Below are 21,928 nucleotides of genomic sequence, written 5' to 3'. Positions count from 1 at the left end.
GAGAGGGACATCATTCTGGGTAGAGTGGAGGGACAGTGCAGGAGGGGAAGACCCTCTATGAGATGGATTGATTGACTGGGGTAATCAGGATGGGTGTGTCAGAGGCAATGAGATTGGCACTGGACAGAGCATGGTTTAGGGCTGTTGTACATAGGGTCGTTATGAGTCGCAAACGACTTGACGGCACATAACAACAACAATAAATAAGGAAGCCCTGGAAGCGCAGCCAAATTGCTCTATAGAGGCAGGAATGATGACGCTTTGCCTCACATACTTTGGGCATATTACTTAGGAGGGGCTATTTCTTGGAGAGGGACATGATGTTAAGAAGAGTAGAGGGTCAGTAAGGGAGAAGTACTGGAATTCCTGGTTCAAATAATATTACTATTCCCAATTTTTTGAGAAAGTGTCAGACCACATTCCATAATGACTGTACTATTTTACATTCCCACCAGCAGTGAATAAGAGTTCTGATCTCTCCATAACCTTGTCAGCATTTGTTGTTTGCTGGTCTCTTGAACTTTGCTATTTTTGCTGGAGTGTGATATCTCATAGTTGTTCTGATTTGCATCTCTCTGACAGCTAGGGATTTTTAATATTTCTCAATATGTTTGTTTGCCACATGAATGTCTTCTTTACTGAAGTATTCATACCCTGTGCCTATTTTGTGATTGGGTTGTTTACCTTTTACTAGTCCCTTATTAGGAAGCTCTAGTGGCCTAGTGGCATTAAACTGTGCTGCAGTCTCTTATTAGGTATGTCATTGCCAAATATTTCTTCCCAGTCTGTAGGTTTCCTTCTTACCTAGTTCTTTTGTTGTGCACGTTGTTATTGTTATGTGCTGTCCAGTCATGTGCAACTCTATATAACAGCTCTGAAGCCTGTCCTGTCCTATGCCAATCTCACTGACTCTAACACAGCTACCCCCACTGCCCCATTTATCGTATCAATCCATCTCATCCAAAGTCTTCCTCTCCTGCACTGACTGTCCACCCTTCCAAGCATGATGTCCTTTTCCAAGGACTAGTATCTCCTGGCTACGTGCACAAAGTATGTGAGACAGAGCTTCAAAATCCTAGCCTCTGAGAATACACCCTCTCCAAGACAGACCTATTTTTTTTCCTAGCAATCCATGGTATGTTCAAGACTCTTCTCCAGCACCACAACTCAGAGGGATCAATTCTTCTTCTGTCATCTTTAACCACTGTCCAGCTCTCTGATGCACAAGTAATTGTGAAGAGGCACATAGGGATTTGATTCTTAGAAGATCTCATTCATCTATTTATTCTATCCTGGTTGTAGTTTTTTCATTATGCTTGTGAGACTGTTTTTGCGGTGGATTAGGGCTTCTACAGTTCTTCCTCGCTTTTCTCTGGTGTATTAAAAAGGGTGATTCACCTTCAGCTGGTTTTTGTGTATGGTGTGAAGTGTGGACATTGCCTAAGTTTTCTGCAGATGATTTTCTAATTCTGCCAATACCATGTCTTAAAGAGACTGCTATTTCCCCACTTAACTTATTCTATCTTCTTGTCAAAGATCAGTTGACCATAGGTAGATGAGCTAATTTCTAGGTTCTCGATTTTATTTTATTGATCTATGTGTCTGTCGTCATAGCAGTACCACACTGTCTTGACCACCACATCCGTACTGTAGGATTTGAGATCACAGAGTGTGATGCCACCTACCTACCTTCTTTCTCTTTTTCAGAAGTATTTTGCTATTTCAAGGGCTCTTTCCATTTCAGATAATACTGGAAACTGCCTTTTCCATTTCATTGAAGAATGGAATGGGTATCCGTATTGGGATTGCACTGCACGTGTAAACTGCCTTTGGTAGAATTGTCATTTTCACAATATTTTGTCTTCCTATCCATGAACATAGTATATTCTTCCATTTCTTCAGGTCTCTTTTATTTCCCGTAGTAACGTTTTGTAATTTTCTTTGTACAGATCTTTTGTGTTTTTGTTGTTGTTATGTGCCATCAAGTAGTCTGTGACACATAGCGACCTTACGTACAATAGTCCTAAACCCTGCTCTGTCCTGTGCCAATCTCACTGTCTCTGACACACCCACCCCAAATACCCTAGTCACTGAATCAATCCACCTCATAGAGGGTCTTCCCCTCCTGTGCAGTCCCTCCACCCTCCCAAGCATGATATCCCTCTCCAAGGACCGGTCCCTCCTTGCAACATGTCCAAAGTATGTCAGATTATGAAACTTCGGAATCCTTACCCTCAGGGAGCAGCCTGGTTTAATCCTCTCCAGGATGAATCTGTTTTCCTAGCAGTCCATGATACATTCAATACTATTCTCCAGCACCACAGCTCAAAGGCATGAATTCTCCTTCTGTCCTCCCTAGTCATTGTCCAGCTTTTTGATGCATAGCAAGCGATTGCAAAGACCATGACCTGTATCAGATGCACCCTAGTCTCCAGAGTGACACCATTGCTCTTCAGTACTTTGGAGAGGTGCCTAACAGCAGACTTTCCCATCACAGTACGTCTTTTAATTCCCTGGCTGCTCGTGCCAAGAGTGTTGACTGTGGAGCTAAGAAATCTCAAGCTATGAACAATCTCAATCTCTTCACCATCCATCCTGATGCTGCCAATTGGTCCTGTGGTGAGAATCTTTGTCTTCTTGATATTCAGCCTCAATCCATATTGAAGGCCCCAGTTCTTGATCCCCTGCAGCAAGCGCTTTAGGTCCTCCTAAGTTTCTGCAAACAGGGTTGTATCACCTACAGAGACTGTTGATAGATCTTCCAACAATCCTGATGCCACACATCTCCTCACAGAGCCCAGCCTCCTGGATAATCTGTTCTGTATATAGGTTGCACATGGAGGTTAGTGTCTTTAGTTAGGTTTATTCCCACATATTTCAAGTTGTGATTAGCTACTGTGATTGGTATTGTTTTTCTTAGCTCCATTTCTATACTGTTTTTGTCATTGTCATTGTAGAGAAATCCAACTAATTTTTGTATTTTGAGATCGTTTTACCTCCCTTTTGCCAAATACCTTTTATTGTTATTGCTTTCCCTAATGAAATTTCTGGTTATTTTTTTAAAATTTACATTTCTGTAAGGAAAATAACATGACTCAGGAATTGTTGTGCTGCCAATCTAGAAGCACTTGTTTTAAATCCATCAACTGCTATGTGGAAGAAAGATTAGCAATCTCCTCCTATGCAATTTACAGCCACTGAAAACCCACTGGAGATTCAGATATGAATTGGTTCAAACTCAAGGACATGTAATAACAATAGTAATAAATTAATAAAGTCTTCAAAAGAGCCTCAAAGACTGACACAGTGACTACAACAATGGGCTTTGAGCACAGCAGGAATTATAAGGAAGACACAGGATAGGACAAGATTTCAATCTGCTGTTCACAGGATCACTATGAGTTGTTGTCAACTGGATGGCACCTAGTAATAATTAGAATCACTCCAGACAATACAGATGCTCACTTCTGACTAGAATATAAGTGGCTATCTAGTGACAGATATCAATGGCTTTGCAGAATCCTTGCTTCCAGTTCAATGGAATCTGTATTATGTCTGCCAGTAAAAGTTTTTGGAACTTTGGAAATAAGACTTTGAGACCTGCAGAGCAAAGTGTTATAGAAGCAAGAAGCAAAATCTCTGTGTGAGAGTTAGTATTAGGGTTAACAATAGTGTTGCCTCTCTCACTTCCACCCCTTGATTCCTGGACTAGGAAATGCGAGCTTTTGGAAAAACAGCTCTATATACTGGACACTTAGTTTAGAATACGGGAAGCTCTGATAGTGTGGTCCACAGCAAGCTACACTGCTAACCAAAAGGCTATACATCTTTCTGAGAGAAAAATGAATAGTAGACAAATGAGTTGTTACCATTTACAGTTACAGAAACTCAATTGAGGGTGGCTATAAATGAGAAGTAACACAACAGCAGTGACATTTTTGCATGTGCAGAGCATTGACCCAAACTTACAAAGTATTACAAAGTATTACAAAGTATTTACCAAGTTAGCAGTAAAAATTGTGTCTCTGGAAGGCTACTGTTCTATCAACTTAGCTCTTTCTGAATGATAAGAAGTATGATATGAGTATGGGTCCATAATCGTATTTCAAGTTCTTTAACCTGCAGTGATCCTGTATGGAATACCATGATAAGGTAGTCTATAAATAAATTCATGACAGTCTTGATAAAAGCACTGTGGTCAGGGAAGGCAAATTCACATCCACAGTGCCTATTTCAGTAAAAAACAACAAGAAAACAAAACACCAAACACAAATTAATCGCGTAGGTGCTAGCTGATGACCCTGAGGAGATTTCATACTGGAGACAGTGATTCGTTTTTCACTTTGGAGAGAAAGGGTACTAAATAGTAGCTACAGCCAAGTCATCCTGCGTGGATGTCTACAATGAGCCCATGCATGAGATGCATGGATGTCTACAATAAGCCTGTGCATTAAATGTGTGATGTCCACAATGAGCCCATGGATTAAATGTGTGGATGTCTACAATAAGCCCATGCATAACTTTCATCCTGCCAACATAACCTCCTCTTCACATGCCCACTGGGCAATGACAAGAGTGACCAGGCAAAGAGGGCAACTGGATTCTAAGGAACATTGCACTCTATCTAATTGATTGATAAAATCTTTCTCTATACAGGTCATTCTTTGTTGTGATTCACAAGAGACACAAATACCTTCATGTTCTGACCTACTGAGAGAGTTCTATCCACATCCATCTTCTCTACATAACCTTGTCACCAATTTTCCAGTCATGTTTATTCCAAGTTCCTGATCATTCAGTCAAGCCATTGGCCACAGTCTAATCACACATCTGATCTAAACAAAATGAACAGCCTAGTGCATTACTCAAAGTCTTGTCCTTTCAACACTAATGCTCAGAAAGGTCCAAGAAAAGAGCTGTAGTGTGGCCATTGTCCAGTCCCAAGTAGTGCCTGCATTATACACAGAACCATCTGTAACCATGTATACGTATTCTTTTTTTCAGTCATCTGATCATAACAAGCTCCCCATGAGACTACAGGTGCCAGAAGGGAGAGGTGGTGATATGACAGAAGTCCATTTCCTCATGTAATTTATTTGTACCCAATTTGAGGCCAATCTCATTTATACTACTTAATGAGGGAGTCAGAGTGTACAAAACCAACTTTATGACTCTGTGGGTCAAATAATAGCCAGTCCATGGCACAATCTGGGCCATCATGACTTACTCACCAATGGATAGGCATTCAGTTTCTACAAAAACCCAGTTAACAAGCCAAATTCTGCTTTCGAAATGTGAGCAGTTATCTACAAGGGATGGCAGAGCTTTGCTTCCAAACCCTAAAGGTCTGTACTGTCATTCATTAATAAGACTTTGTCAAGATTACAAGAAAATCTCTGCATGTCACTGCCATGTCAAGCCAATACATACATCACTGAATCACATAGCCCAAGGAGTACAGCAGCTTGTACAACAGGACTGGCGGGAGAATCATCAATAACATGTGTTATGCAGATGACACAAGCTTGCTTGCTGAAAGAAAGGAGAACTTGAAGCACCTGATGCAGAAAATCAAGGAATGCAGCCTCTGTTATGGATTTTATCTCAATGTCAAGAAAATGATTCTTACCACTGGACCACCAGGCAATATCATGATGGATGGAGAGGAGACCACAAACGAACCAGAAGAAATTATAGAATATATCAGAATAATATGAAAATCTATAATAAATCTGAGAACCTGAAGGAAATGGGCAAATTCCTTAAAGACTCATGCCCTACCCAGAATGACATGAACAGATGTAAAACACTTGAATAAACTTATCACTAAAGAAGAAACTGAGCAGGTCATAAAGACTCTTCCACAAAAAAAGTCCTCAACTAAATAGCTTTGTGGCTGAATTCTACCAGACCTTCAGAGATCTATCATTAATTCTTAAATTATTCCAAAATACAGAAAAAGAAGGAACACTCCTAGAGGCATTCTATGAAGCAAACATGACCCTAATACCAAAACCAAGCAAAGATATTACCAAGAAAGAACGCTACAGACTAATACTGCTCATGAACATAGACGTATAGGTCCTTAACAAAATCCTAGCTAACAGAACCCATCAGTACTCCAAAAATATAATTCATCATGACCAAGTAGGATTCATAACAAGTATGCAAGAAAAGCAATCAATATAATTCACCACAAAGAAGTGGTCAACATTAAAATATTTCTGACAAGAGCCAGTAGTAATAACAGAAGAAATTTAAATTGCACTGAAAGCACTGACAAAAAATAGGCCCCAGCTGGTATCAATGGGATACCAATTGACATGTTTCAACTAATAAATGCAACCCTGGCCAAACTCACCAGCCTCTTCCAGGAAATTCAATGTATGGCCAACTAACTGGAACAGAACTATATGTGTTACCATTCTCAAAGAAAGGTTATCCAGTGGGAAGTAGAAATTACCAAACAATATCACAATTATTAAATGCAAGCAAAATATTACTGAAGGTTATCCAAAATGGCTAGAACACTGACAGAGAAACTGCCAGAAGATAAGCAGAGTTCAGAAGAGGAAATCATTGCTGATGTCAGATCTTTGTTTGAAGCAAAGATACCAGAAGAATGTCTATTTGTGTTTTATTGACTATGCAAAGGTATTTGACCATATGGTAGATTATAACAAGTTATAGTTAACACTGAGAAGAATGAGCATCTCAGTACACTTAATTATGCTCATTCAAAACCTATACCTAGACCAAGAAGTGGTTGTCCGAGCAGAGCAAGGGACCACAGCATGGTTTAAAATCAGGAAATGTGTGCTTCAGGGTTGTATTTTTCTTTTCTCCATACCTTTAAATCTGTATGCCAAGCTAATCATTCAAAAAGTTGGACTTTATAAAGAAGAATGTGGCGTAAGGATTGGAGAAAGAGTCATCAATCTATGTTATGCAGATGACACAACCTTCCTTGTTAAAAGTGAGGAAGACTTCAAACACTTGCTGGAGAAGATCAAATGGATCAATATGGATTATATCACAACATGAAGAAAATAAAAATCCTCACCAAAGGGAGCTCTGGTGGCCTAGTGGCAAGAAACTGCACTGCAATCTCAGAGGTGCTCAGTTCAAATCCACCAGATGCTCTGCTAGAGAAGAAGGGACTATCTCCTTCTGTACCAGTCAGATTCGATTTGACGTATACACACACACACAAAAATAATAAAAAAATTTTTAAAAAATCCTCACCAATGTACCAACAGGCAACATCATATAGATGGAGAAAAGATTTAAGCTGTCAATGATTTCATCCTACTGGAATTAGGATGAACTATTAACACCCATGGTACCAACTGTCAGGAGATCAGGAGACACAGCAGATGGGCAAGTCTGCAATCAGGGACCTACCCAAAATACTGAAGAGCAATGATGTCAGTTTGAAGATTAAGGTGCACCTGATTCAGGCCATGGTATTCTTAATCACTTGGAATACATCTGGAGTTAGACAATGAATAAGGATCACAGAATTAAGAATTAATGCCTTTAAGCTGATGAAAAGTACTGAATGTTCCATGGACTGTCAAAAGAACAAACAAATATATCTTGGAGACAATGCAGCAAGAGTGCTCCCTGGAGAAATGGATGATAAGCTTCATTTCTTACATACTTTGTGGACATGTTGTTAGGAAAGGTTATTCCTTATAAAGGGATATGACAGTTGGTAAGCTGAAGGGTAGGCAGAAGACAGGAAGACATTCAACCAGACGGACTGACACTGTAACTGCAATGGGCTCAACTATGTCAGAGAAGATGAGGATGGTGCAGGATAAGACAGGGGTCAGATCTGTTGTTTATAGGGTCACTGTGACTCATACTTGACTCTTAACAACAAACAATATACCTGTTCAAGTTTGGTTATTGACTGAGGGGCCATGACATTCTTTTTTGTCAATTCCAGATAGACTGCAATTCACTGACAAAGAAATGTTCCAATTATACAGATCGAGTAAAGTTTTTTTCTCTTAGAAGCACCATGACTAATAGTCAATATCCACACAAGTCAGACTACTCTGTTGAATGCTTTGGTTCTTCTGCCTACTATGGCAACCAAACTCAACTTATCATTGTCAATTAAGTCTCAGCCCTTACCACTGCGGGTCCAACAGTCCTGGTAATGTTGTTATGTGTTGCTGAGTCACCTGCAACACATAGTGACCACATGTATAATAGCTCTGAGTCCTACTCTATCTTGAACCAATTTCATCATGTCCCACAGGCCCATCTCATTTTTCTAGCCACTGAGTTAATCCATCTCATCCTGCACTGTGTCACTCCACCCTTCCAAGTAGGATGTCCTTCTCCAAGGACTGGTCCCTCCTGGCCATGTGCCCAAACTATGTGAAATGGAGATTCAAAATCCTTGCCTCCAAGGAGAAGTATGGCTTCACCCTCTCCAAAACAGACCGGTTTGTTCTCCTGGCAGTCCACAGTATGTTCAACACTCTTCTCCAGCACCAAAACTCAAAGGCATCGATCCTTTTTCTATTATCCTTAGTTACTGTCCAGCTCTCTGATGCATAGCAAGTAATTATGAAGACCATGGCTTGGATCAGGAACACCTTAGTCTCCAGACTGACATTGTTGCTCTTCAGTACTCTAGAGAGGTCCATGACAACAGACTTTCCCAATGTTATTTGTCTTTCGATTTGCTGACTGCTGGTGCAAAGAGTGTTAATTATGGAACTAAGTAAGCTGAAGCTGTTAACAATCTTAATCTCTTCTCTGTCATGAAACTGCTAATTGGCCCAATGGTGAGAACAGTCCTTGACATTCTGCAGCAAATGCATAATGTCTTTCTCAGTTTCAGCCAGTGGTTGTGTCATCTGCATAACACAGGTTGTTGATGATTCTTCCTCCAATACTGATGCTGCATTCCTCCTCATGAAGTCCAGCCTCCCAAATGATCTGTTCCACATATAGATTAAAAAGATATATAAATAGGATGAATCCCTGGTGCACACTTTCCTGATCCTAAATTGTCCGGTGTCCCCCTCCTCTGTTCTGACTACTGCTTCCTAGTCCAAGTATAGGTTAAGTGCTCTGGGATTCCCATTCTTTTCAGAGTTAGCCATAATTTGTTGTCATGAGCACAAATGACTTTGCATCGTCAATGAAACCCAGACACTCTTCTGGTACAATCTTTCAGCCAAGATTCATCTCTTAGCTATTATGTCCCTAGTGCCATGAACTCTTCTAAACCCAACTTGCACATCTGGCAGTTCTGTTGATTTACTGTTCCAGTCGTTTGGGGATAATTTCATCAGGATCTTGCTTATATGTAATATTAGTGATATTGTTCAATAATTTCTATACTCTTTTGGGTCACTTATTTTCGGAATGGGAATAAAGGTGCCTTACTTCAATTAGAGCAGTTCTCATTGTCCATCTGATTTACATAAAGTGGAAATCATGGCAATCTTCAATGATATTGAAATTCCATTTACAAATTTGTTCCTCACCACTGTGGTAAAAACTGTGTTCTCTGGGCAGTCCACGTGTGAGTCTGACCTGATAAGGGTACTCTAAAAAGTCATCTTCAACAAATTTTTGGATGTTTTCATCTGCAGCATGTCAAAATAGGTCTAGAACTTCAACTTGACTTAGCATAGGTCACTGTAAACTACTAGATCCTTTCCTCATCTCTGGAGCCAAAACCATGGGTGAAAAACCTCTACTTGGTGGGTCAAAGTCAATAAATTCAGAATGATCCAACTTTATCTTCCTCATACCATTAAGTCATTCTCATACATATTCTCTAGATCTTCATACATACTAAAAAAAATCAAGTGGTTCTTTAAAGTTTAGCTTACCTCTTCCTGGGCCACAAGACATACCTCATATTTTGAAGCTCACTGAGATTTAATTCTAGGCGATAAGGAGCTGCAATGCTGAGCTGAAGGCACTCAGTTCAAATCAGATGTTCCATGGGAAAAAGATGGGCAATCTCATCTCATGTGATTTACTTTCTCTGAAAACCCACTAGAGAAGGTCAGCTATGAGTCAGTTCTAAATTGAAAGCACGTAAGTAACATAGATCTAGAAGCAAAGCAAAAATGAGCAGTGGGGATGGTTCTGGGAAACAGTCTACAATGTTTTGCAATGAATTTGCTTCAGAGAATGTCTGAGACAATGCCTCAGTCTTGGCTAAAAACAAAAAATCTCAAAGATTCATTTAATAGAGCGGGGTTAGTCTCAGCATAAGGAGAGTTGGTTCTGTTGGCAGGGCTGGTTCAAAGAAAGGGAGAGAATCAACAGAGCCAGCTTCCTGATTATCTTGTCCTTTTGAACTTAACTCAAGCTTAAAGATTCCATTTCTTTATATCAAGGCTTTTACTTTAACGTCGGACACCAGTTATGGTTGAGATTTCAATGAGTAGTGTAATTCAACCATTATTACAGAAAGTTCTAGAGTCTGGTTTTTCAGGATTATTACTGCAATAAATGCAGTCTTTCAAAGAATAATTGGTAACTTTTATGAATTCTCTGAAGTCTTGGGCTAATCTCTCCCCCCCTCCCCCATTCTGCTTAGTGTAATGAGGACCAATCAACAGATTCTCTGTACTTTTAATTCTGACAAAACTATAGTAGGGTAACAAATATTCAACCACCCTAAGCCTCATTTCTTCTCTATTATTCGATCTACTAGTGATGGCATTTTGCATGTTAACATTGCCCCACATGCCATGGAATCCTAAGCAACTTTAAAACTAGTCATACTTGAATTTGTAAAATCACAGGGTCACACAATTTAGTGGGTGGAGGGGGAAATAAAGGAAATGGGAAAGATTTGACAGGGATCTGGAAAGACAGGGTAATGGTGGGCATAGTTCAATGTTGACTAATTTTATAAAACATAATAGGAAACAAAATATATACGAACTCTGTATACGAACCAATATAAAATAAAAATTTTTAATAATTCATTCCTACAATTATGTTTCTCTAGATTCCATTCATCATACTTACTGTCTTAGGCTAGGTTCTCTAAAGAAGCAAATGAATGAAGCCTGTATGTTTACATGTATGGGGGGAGGGGGGTTTGGTATGTATAAACCTTGGGGTCAATTCTGACTCACAGTAACCTTCTATTGGGTTCACAAGACTGTAACTCTTAACAAGAGACTACCTCTCTTTTTCACTTGAAGCAACCATAGGATGTGTACTGCCAACCTCTTTGGTGGCAGAGCAACAAACTGTACCTTACAGGACAGAGCTGGCACATACTCGACCCTGAACACACACACACACACACACACACACACACACACACACACACACACGTGTATGCTGTGTGCCACAGAATCAGGAACCAATCCATAGCTTATCCTTAGGAAGTTTTCAGAGGCTGTAAATCACAGGGGAGGAGAATGCTCATCTATCTCCCTTGGAGCAGTTATTGGACTTGAACTCATCTCTCTTTGGAACTGTAGCACAACTTCTTAACACTAAGCCACCAGTTTCTCTCTCTCTCTCTCTCTCTCTCTCACACACACACACACACACACACACACACTCTCTCTCTCTCTTAGGGAATCTACAGTTTTAAGTTCAGTCTAGGGGATTCTCCTACCTCACATACATATAGAGACTGAATAATTTAAAAATGGCAGCCAGAAACTCTAGGCTCCTGTTTGCCAAGGCTGATGTATCCTAGACTGACAGGCAGTATGGCAGGATGGTGAGCCATTCTGCAGGATCCAGACAGAGCTAGCTTTGACAGATGTTCACCATGTTAGATGCTGGCCACATCCCCAGGGGAAGGAGGTGACTACAATATATCAGGTATCATCAATAGAATGACTACATCAGAACAGCCAACCAAAGAATCTTAGGCAGCCAACAGAGGCACAACTTTAACAACCATACCTGATTTTTTTAAAGTATGGTAAAAACTAAAATCTTCAAATTAACCTTACACATTGAACACACAGAAGAAATCCAAATGTACATTTTGGAGGATTTAACAAAAAAATTCCAAGCTTGTTTAAATTTAAAAAACAACAACCACCACCACAAAAACAACAAACACACCACCAATCACACCACCACAAACTCATTGCCATCAAGTTAGAACCAACTCATACTGACCCACTACTGGGTTTCTGAGGCTATAAAACGCAAGAGATTGTGCCCATCTTTCTCCCTACAGAATCTGAATCACCCAAGAGGTGCTGCCTTTGGGTTAGTAGCCTAATCTTCCACGAGCTATGCTACCAAAACTTAAATAAATCAATCTGTTTTCTACGTATTTCCTACCCTGGTATTTCAGTCTGCTCTTAAAAAATGACAATGTTAGGAATAAGAAGTGATGCTCTACGAATACTTAAAAAAAAGAACTTCAAAATTACTACAACTTATTTTAGTTTGCTCACAAAGTTTGTATACACTGTGTTTCACACAATTCTTCATTCACATTGTTTTTCATACAATCATTCAGATGCAGTATGATTTTATAAAATTAATCACCAATGGACCTTGCCGATAAATACCCTATCTTTTCACCCAGATCCTTTCCATTTACTCCCACTCCTCTCTCCACCTACCAAATTATGCAACCAATGGTTTCACCCCTACCTATACTCATGTCTCCACTCCCACATCTCCCCCACCTTGAGTTCCTGTACGTTTTACTGGTTATCCTTCTATTTTTAAAACAGTGGTCTTACACAGTATTTGTCTTTATGGAACTGCATATGTAAAACGGTGCAACTATCCTAGAAGATAATTTGGTGTTTCCTCAAAAAGTTGAACATAGAAACTCCTCATGACCCAGCTATTCCATTACTAGGAATAAACCCTAAGGAAATTAGAACTGAGACACAAACAGAGATTTGCTCAAGTTCACAGCAGAACTACTCAACATCACAAGAACGTGAAAACAGCCTGAGTGTCCAATTACAACCAAACGGATTGAGAAACTGTGGTACTGTTACACAATGGGATAAGATGCATCACTCAGGAGAAATAATTTCTAAAAATACTATGTAACTTGGGAGAAACTGGGGAATATTATGCTGAGTGAATTACAACTTATTTCTTATTTAATGTGTGACTATAAGAAATATCTATAGAATATTAGTTGAAAAATGTACAGTCCATTCACTAAGAATTCTGTAATTATTCAGACGGAGGAAAAAAATCAATAGAGTTTTATACCTGGAATGCACTATGTAGGCAAACCACAGCAAGCATTATCCATCAGATGCTGGCAGTACCTCCCAAAAGTGACAACCAAAAATGTCTCCAGATGTTACCCTCCCATACCTATACTTTCAGAACCACTAAGGAGGGACTGGTCCTTGGAGAGGGACATCATGTTTGGGAAAGTAGACAGACAGCACAGGAGAGGAAGGCCCTCGACGAGATGGATCGATTCTGTGAGTAGAGTGGTGGGAATGAGTGTGTTTGAGATGGCGAGGTTGGTACAGGATAGAAGGGCATTTGGGGCTCTTGTACATAGGGTTGCTATGAGTCGCAAGCAACTCGATGGCACATAACAACAACAACAACAGAGAGCTCTGGTAGCCTAGTGGCAAGAAGCTGCACTGTAATCCCAAAGGCACACGGTTCGAACTCACCAGATGATCCACAGAAGGATGGGAAAGTTCCTCCAATGCAATTAACTGCTTCTGAAAATCCACTGGAGGGTCACTGGAGGAACCAACCCATAGCTGACCCTTCAGTAGCTGACACTTCAGTATGTTTTCAGAGGTTGTAAATTACATGGGAGGTGACTGCTCATTTTTCTCCTATAGAGCAGCTGGTGGAGTCAAACCATTTGCCTTTAGTTTGGCAGTATAAGGCTTTACTCTGCAGGCCAATAGAATTCCTCAACGTATATAAATACCACATACATATAAAGCACATGGAAGGCTACATGTAGCCCATAAGAGGGCTCCAGAGTTTACTGAAAATGTATCACATATATTAGCTGCACAAAATCCCATATTTGAGTGCATCTGAGAACAGTTATGGGATAAATGTGACATTCTTCCTGATTCACACATTGTCTGCTATTTTTAGATATTATCAAGTGGAGTACGACCCTCAGTGACCCGGTGAACAACAGATTTGAACCCTGTCCTATCTCTGACACACTTGTGCCTATGGCTGCAGTCACTGTGCTAATCCACCTGGTTGAGGGTCTTTCTCTCTTCCTTTCTACACATGATGCCCCTTTCCAAGTAATAGTCCCTCCTAACAACATGTTATCAAGAGCCACTAAGTTAAATAAATTGGACAGTGAACATAAACAACAAAGTAAAGGGGTTCTTTGGGGAAACCCTGGGCTGCAACAGCTATGGGAACAGATCACCATGTCTTTTTCCCATAGAATAGCTTACATGTTCCAAACACCAACCTTTCAATCAGCAGCCAAATTCGTAACCACCATACCACTGCTGTTCTTATTGGGTGCTGTGCAGGAAGTTCCAACTCCTAGTGATCCTAAGTACAACAGAATGAAACAGTGTCCAGTGCTGCGACATCATAATCATTGCCATGTTTGAGGCCAGTCACAGGCAATGTGTCAACTCCTCTCACTGAGGGTCTTCCTCTTTTTATTGACCCTCCACTAAACATGATCTCCTTCCCCAGGGACCAGTTCCTCCTGATAACACCTTCAGGTACAAAAGACAAATTTCAACATCCTTACATCTAAGGAGTATTCTGGCTATACTTCTTCATTCATTCTTCTGACACTCTATGGTATAGTCAATACTCTTCTCCAACACCATAATCCAAAGGAATCAAGTCTTCTTTAGTATCTTTTTAATAATCTTTTTAAAAAGTTTACTATCTGCGGCATTAATCATATTGCTGGATAATTTCTATATTCTATCATTCTTCTTTGGAATAGGTATTAATATGGTTTGTTTCCAATCAAGTGACTACCCCTCAAATTGTTTACAGAGACAAATAAGAGCATCCAGCTTTGTTTCAATTGCAAAAACATCTCAGTTTGTATTCCATCAATTCCTGGAGCTGTGTTTTTTACCTGTCCCTTTACTGCAGCTTTGGAATTTGTCCTTAGTACTATGAGTTTTTGTTTACATGCTAGCTCCTGAAATGAGGGAACAACAACTACTTTGTTTTGGTCCTGATTTCCATATCATTCAGCATTTCCCCCACACAATACCTCACTATTTTGCAATTCAACTCTAGACTTTTGTTTCTTCAGCTGAAATATGTATGCTCTTTTGGCTTTTTAATTCCACATCTTTGCACATTTAATTATTATACTTTGTCTTCATGAAATCTGCAGTTCAACAGGGTTTTATTATTTTTTTAATCTTTATATTGATTTAGAAAGTTGCTATACATTGTGTTTCACACTAACCTTCATTTACATTGTGTTTCATACACTCATTCCCATTTAAAGAAATCACCACTGAACTATGACCACAATCATCTTGTGTTTCCAGATCCCTACCGAATCTTTCCCATTTTTTTACCCTCACTGCCTCCATCCACCAAACTGTGCAACCCTATGTTTTCCTCCCAGTTCAATTTTTTTACTTTACCATTTTTTCCATTTGTTTGAGCAACTACTGAATGTTCAAGAGAAAGTTTCTGGTTCAAGCCCACCCAGGGACGCCAAAAAAAAAAAAAAGAGAAAGTTTCAAGTATCTTCTGACATCCAATTTGGTCTTTCCTTTCTTCTTAACGATCTTTTCTTGCCTTTACATCATCCCACTTCTCTCATCTTCCTTCTTTAGATTCAGTGTGTCATACCTATTGATGAGACTGTTCAAATCCTCAGATGACAGGTACAGAAAATTGCACATTATCTCTTTCAGACCTGTTTTATTTTCTTCAGCTTCATCTTGACTTGCAAATGGACAACTGATGGTCTATACTACAGTTGGGCCCTGTTCTTGACTGCTGATACTGAGCCCTTCCATCATCTCTTTCCACAGATATAGTCCATTCTATGTGTATTGCTCCCAGAAGGCTCCAGATGTAGTCTCCATTTACCACGTTGAAAAAATATTTTGCAATAAATAAGTCACTGGCCTCACAAATTTCTATTATGTAATCTATAACAGTATTTCTTCCTCCAAGGCCATATTTCTTTTTACCCATCTTTCTTTATTTCTAACATTTGCATTCAGTCACCATTGTTTGATGATTTTAAGACTGCAGAAGTTGGCAAATATTTCAGTTTCTTCAAATTTGACATTAATGGTTGGTGCATAAATTTGAATAAGAGTTCTACAAGCTGGTCTTCTTTACAGGTCCATAAATACGATCCCATCTCTGACAGCACTGTAGGATTAATCTCAAAATGTTTTTTGACAGTGTATATGATGACATTCCTCTTCAATCTGTCATACCAAACATAGTGGACCATGTGACTGGTCTTGAGCATGATGAATCAGGAAATAATGTATATGAATTATGCTGTTGTACCCCTAGTGCTCCTTTATCATATACTCAAACTCTCAAAGTTATTGCCTTCAAGTTGGACATAACTGACTCACAGCTGACCTAACAGAATTTTAAGCCTATAAATCACACAGAAGATGGTCCATTTTTATCCCTCAGAGGTGCTGGTGGATTTGAACCACCAGAGACATTATCTTCAACTTAGCAATAAAACTCCTTACAGATTACACCACCAGACCAGATTATTTGGGATCAGGAATCCATAAACTGTGTCTGGAAGGCTACTCAAAGTGATAAGCATATACCTCCAGCTTCTGTGCAGGACAGCTCTCAGTCATGCCTGCTCCTCTCATACTTTCAGGACTATTCTCAGTCATGCATGCCCACTTCAGTATCCTCAGTAGAGGCCTCCTCTGTACAGGTCAGCTCTCAGTCATGCATGCCCCTCTTAGACATGTATGCCTCTCTCAGTAGCCTCAAGACTGGCCTCCTCTGGATTCTCTGTGGACAGACTCCTATTGGCCCCCCGAGGACAGACCTCTTTGAAGCAGCAGAGAATAAGTTGTCTGTCCACTGCTCACTGATCAGCTCACAGCCAGTCTCACAGGTTCATTCAACTCTCTTTTAATTACATCACTAAGCAGCAGGTTTTTGCTGTCACTATCAATTCTACTATAGGGCCCTTCTAGGACTGGTTCCCCTGACTCTTACAAAGCCTCTTCTGGGCCTGTTACCATCAGCTCAGTAACAAGTCTTCAATGTTTCAGGCTGTGATCTGTTTTATGGCTCTTGCAAGAAGTTCCTTTCATCCCTTCTCTCTCTTCTCAACTTTCTGCTTCTTTCTTTCTTCTTTTATTCTGCCAACCTCTGGGAGACTGGCTACATGAATAAGCTAAATCTTGGTCAGTTTTAAGGCATGGCCCTCTCACTTAGGGCTATGAGGTGATCAATCTTCTCTCACTTGGCCAGAGAGTAGGCTTTAGTTGCCTATTGTCATTTCATTTGCCAAACCGTATTGACCAGTCCCTGCAAGGTGCACAAAAAAGAACAATCAAAGAATATGCTACAGGCCAGGACTGGAGGAAAACTATAAAACTATAAACTGTTTAAAACTAACTCAGGAAATGTCAGTCAACCTGCACAAAAGTAACAAATTCTCTGAAGTAGAAAACTTGGGAAACTGTAACTCAGGGACAGAGAAGCAGAAGGTGAGGAGGGTAGAGATCTTTTAAGCAGTTTCTCTAAAGAACCAAAACAAAAGTCTACATAAAAGAACTCACTTCACCACAGATTATGATAATAATTAACAAGTATGTTGTGGAGGAAGTTTGGCCAGAATGCCTCTTAGAAGTGACAATGGTGAGACTTCACCTTGCTTATTTTGGACCTGCTATCAGAAAAGACTAATCCCTAGAGCGTGGCGTCAGGCTTTATAAGGGTCAGTGGAAAAGATGGCGACTTTAAATGAGATGCAATGACAATGCAACTACAGTAACAGCATCCATAAGGATGATTCAATACTGAATAAACTGTCATTCTCTTATACACAGGGTTGCTCAGAGTCACTGACATCATCAACATAAAAGGGAATTACCATTTCTCAGATTAAGAGTTAAATCATAAATTTAAAAAACATAATTTAATCACTTGCATAAGTAAATTATGGAGTTAAAAATTCTCAAAGGGCATATAAATGTATACATACTATGCTGTTCATCTCAGAGGACTCATAGCTCCCAACTGGATGCACATTTCCAATTGGCTCCAAGCCTTCTTCATCCCACAAGTATGTTCCATCAGAGCTATCAGATGGAGAGAGTTCAAAGGAAGAACCAGCTCTGTAATCAGTATCTGGTGAAATCAAGTTATTCTCAGAAGCATGTTTGGTACATTCACTCCTGTCTTCAACTGATTTTAAGAAAAGAGAGAGTAGTTATTATTAATAAAAATACCATTATTTTCAGGTTCTAAAATTGCAAGTTCTAAGAATTTGACTATAGCAAATCAAAAGAATGGCAAAAAAATACGTATAGCATTTCCTAAACTGTAATATTTTAAAAAATCAAAGAAGTAAAATCTTAAAACTAACCTACTAAAATATTTTACACTATTTTAACAAAAGGACAATTCAATTAATCATTTAATTATAAAACATCTCTAGATATATAAATCTTCCTCTAGATATATAAATCTTCATACTAGTATTTCCCAAGATATTTGCTTTTAATTTGAAAATTCCCTTTCTCTGTCTGTAATTATAAAGATTACTAAATAAGAAATCTGTGTATTCCTTTAAAAAATAAAAACTTCCTAGAATAAAAAAAATCATTAGCTTGGAAATAATCTTTAGAATCTCGTGTACTTTCTTATAGGTTTGCTCTTAATATATAGCAATGACCTTCTATCCCAAAATAAGAGATAGTTTATGGTATGTAGTGGTGGCGGGGAGGGAAAATTAATGTTAAAGCACTGCTGTCAAAGAGTAGAAAGGTGGTGAAACTTCATGTCATATACTATGGGCATGTTATCAGGAAGGGCCATTCGTTAGAAAAAGGAATCATGCTGGGAATGGTGGAAGGTCAGAGAAAGAGAGGAAGACCCTCACAAAATACTTACAAAGTAACTAAAACAATAGTCTTAAGTATATCAGAAATCATGAGAATGGTGCAGGACAGGACAAGGTTCAAATAATGGCACCTAACAATGACAATGAATAAGCCTGCACATAAAAATCAAGAAGAGGGGAGAAAGGACATCTTAGAGAAAGAGTACGAGTATTGCTACTGTTGTTTTAACTGGGGGGGGGGGAAGAGTACAGGTTACAAAAGTCACTGAGGAAAGAAGATAAATGTTGCCTAAGTTCAATTTTATTTAAATCTATCCCTCCTAATAGTCCTTCAACAAAGACAGTAAAATTGATAATACCTTAACATTTATCAGAAGAAAATGTTAAATTAAGTTCCTTTATAAAAAGACTTAAAAGAAAACAAACTTTAAAATATTTATATTTACCAGATACACTTATATCTATCCATTCATCAGTTTTAATGAAGGATTTTTCATTTTCCTTGAAAGAATGAAATATATCCTCTGGTTCATTGTCATGCTTTCCTTCTTTGAGAGATATTTCCTCTGGAGTTATCTGAGTTCTATTAGAGTCTTCAATATCTATAAAATCATCACTAAAGTCTTCACTTAAATCATTCTTATCAGAAGATGATAAAGAAGACAAAGAAATATCATCCACATCATCACTTAGATATCGAATTTTAGCACTGTTCTTTATACTCTGGTCATTTTCTGTTCTAAAACCATCATTTTCAATTAGTTCTTGGTCCTTTTCAGTAGTTCGATCATGAACCAAAACTGTAGCATGTTCCTCTATACATTTGTCAACAGGTGCATTTTTATTACCATCAACTGTGGTACTTGCATCAAATGAAGGTGTACTCAATTTCAGTAAAGAAGGATGAACCATCCTATATCCCAAAGTAGAAGTTACACTGGGACCATTCTGTAAAGTCAACTTCTTACCACCAGCAGGATAAGGCCTACTAAAGCCATACCCTAAATGTTCATTTCCATTGAATACTTCTGCCTGTTGGGAATTTCTTGCTAGTATACTTGACCTTAGAGGCACTCTAATGTGGAGCTGTTGTTTCTGATAGGGCTTAGTAAGATCTACCGCTCTATTGAAGGAATGGGATCTAGTTATAGATGAAGGTGGAAGAAATGAATTCTGAGTGGAATGTGAAAAACTTTGTGACCTTACCATTTTTTCACAAGTAATAGATTTACTATTTTCTGAGGATTGTGCTAAGCTTTCTCCAGAACTACTTCTGGTAGCACAGGAGTTTGCTCGAGGCCTTTGCATATTACCAGCTGATCGATTTCCATAAAATCCATTCAAATGAGATTTTGGAGCACTGACTGAAGAGTATGAAGTCCTTCCTAATAATGTAGTTTTGGTGAATTTACCCAAATTTGATGGTCTAGATAAAGACTTCTGGCTTAACTCCCCTGTAGATGACACAAACATAGTTGATGGCTTTGTTATTTTTGACATGAGTTCAGAAACACTTTTTAAATCTCCTTTTATTCTACTTGTATCAAACATTCCTTTGGTAGGATCATCATCTTTTTCAGTATCAATTAATTTATCATGGAAATTGTGAGTGTTGTTAAGCTTTCCAGCACTTTGTTCTTGAAGTTGGTATTTACTTGCTTCTCCCCAATTAAATGAATGGAATAATGAACTTTTTGAGGCATTATTTTTTACATTGCTCCTCTTGGAAACTCCTACTACATTAGTGAATGCCGTATTTGGCATTGGTTGCAGCGTACTTCTTACAGATTTTGTTCCATACTTCGGCAACTTTGAACCCAAAAATGTCTTGATCTGTGTTTTTTCTTCCATGAGCTAAAACGTACATTTGTCCTTAAAGATTGATTGAATCTAAGGAGAAGGAAAGAAAAAAAGAAAGAATAAAAAAAAACCAGGACAGAGTCAGGATTTTGAAATGAAAACAACTACAAGAATCACTGCATAATATTAAATATATATAATATTCTTATAATTGATACAAGAAAGCCTGAATCTACTTATTATTCCTGTAAGATTCTTAGATATTAAAAGCATTTATTAAATATTATACTTGAATAAGATAAAAATATTTTTATAAATACTTTTATAAATGTGGGATCTCGGAACTCATTGTCATCAAGTAGCAACCAACTCATAACTGACTCTCCAGCAGGTTTTCAGAGGCTGTACATCACATGAGAGAGGACTGCCCATCTTTTTCCTTCAGAGCATCTGGCTAATTTGACAAAGCAATTCAGGTTACAAATAATGATATTAAAGTCCAGAAATAATATCAATGATTATCAAATTTTATTATAGTAAAATAATTAATGATGCCTTACAAAGTACTAAAATTTTTTCCTAAAACCAGAAGAAGGAGAGGCAGGAATAAGAGGACAATATGGAATGAGTGGCTAACTAGCTCTACAAACAACTTTCTTCTTTGCCATGAGAAGAGAGGATCGGTATTATACCCACCTACCATTACTGAACATTTTGTTCAAAGACCATAGATTCAAAGGAAAAGGCAGGCTAGAATTTCAAACTGTCAAAGAATATAGCATTCCAGGAGCCACTGAGGGTAAATGAACCCTTGTTATGATTTCCTGGGAAAATCTTTAAACCTTAAGCCACAAATATCACCTGAAATCTTTTCAAAAGCAAACACTAATTTTACTTTAATAGTTAAAAGAACTCCCGTAAGCATAAAATTGTTGGCTTTTTGTTTATTTTTTAAGAACAATCTATTTGAACAAAGGAGGAAACCCTACACCTGTTGTTGTTATGTGCCATCGAGTCGTTTGAGACTCATAGCAACCCTATGTACAACAGCCCTAAACCTTGCTCTATCCTGGGCCAATCGCATGGCCTCTGACACACCCATCGCGATTACCCCAGTCA

General features: G+C 38.7%; 1 pseudogene across 1 annotated transcript in view; it reads right to left on the bottom strand.

Moving 5' to 3' along the window:
- LOC102859000 overlaps positions 1-20,900 on the bottom strand; it is a 221,142-nt pseudogene extending 200,242 nt beyond the window's left edge. Inside the window, exons 1-2 of the transcript XR_439012.1 lie at positions 19,456-20,900; positions 18,149-18,345 (exon numbers count right to left, since the gene is read on the bottom strand). The product of XR_439012.1 is annotated as a serine-rich coiled-coil domain-containing protein 2-like (transcript). The remainder of the gene's footprint in view (positions 1-18,148; positions 18,346-19,455) is intronic.
- Positions 20,901-21,928: the final 1,028 nt, after the last annotated feature.

Source organism: Elephantulus edwardii, unplaced genomic scaffold (genome assembly GCF_000299155.1).
Source record: "Elephantulus edwardii isolate Elephantulus edwardi_28Jun2011 unplaced genomic scaffold, EleEdw1.0 scaffold00305, whole genome shotgun sequence".
NCBI lineage: Eukaryota > Metazoa > Chordata > Mammalia > Macroscelidea > Macroscelididae > Elephantulus > Elephantulus edwardii.
Note: the sequence above shows the minus strand (reverse complement) of the source record. Positions and strands in the feature narration are given on the sequence as shown.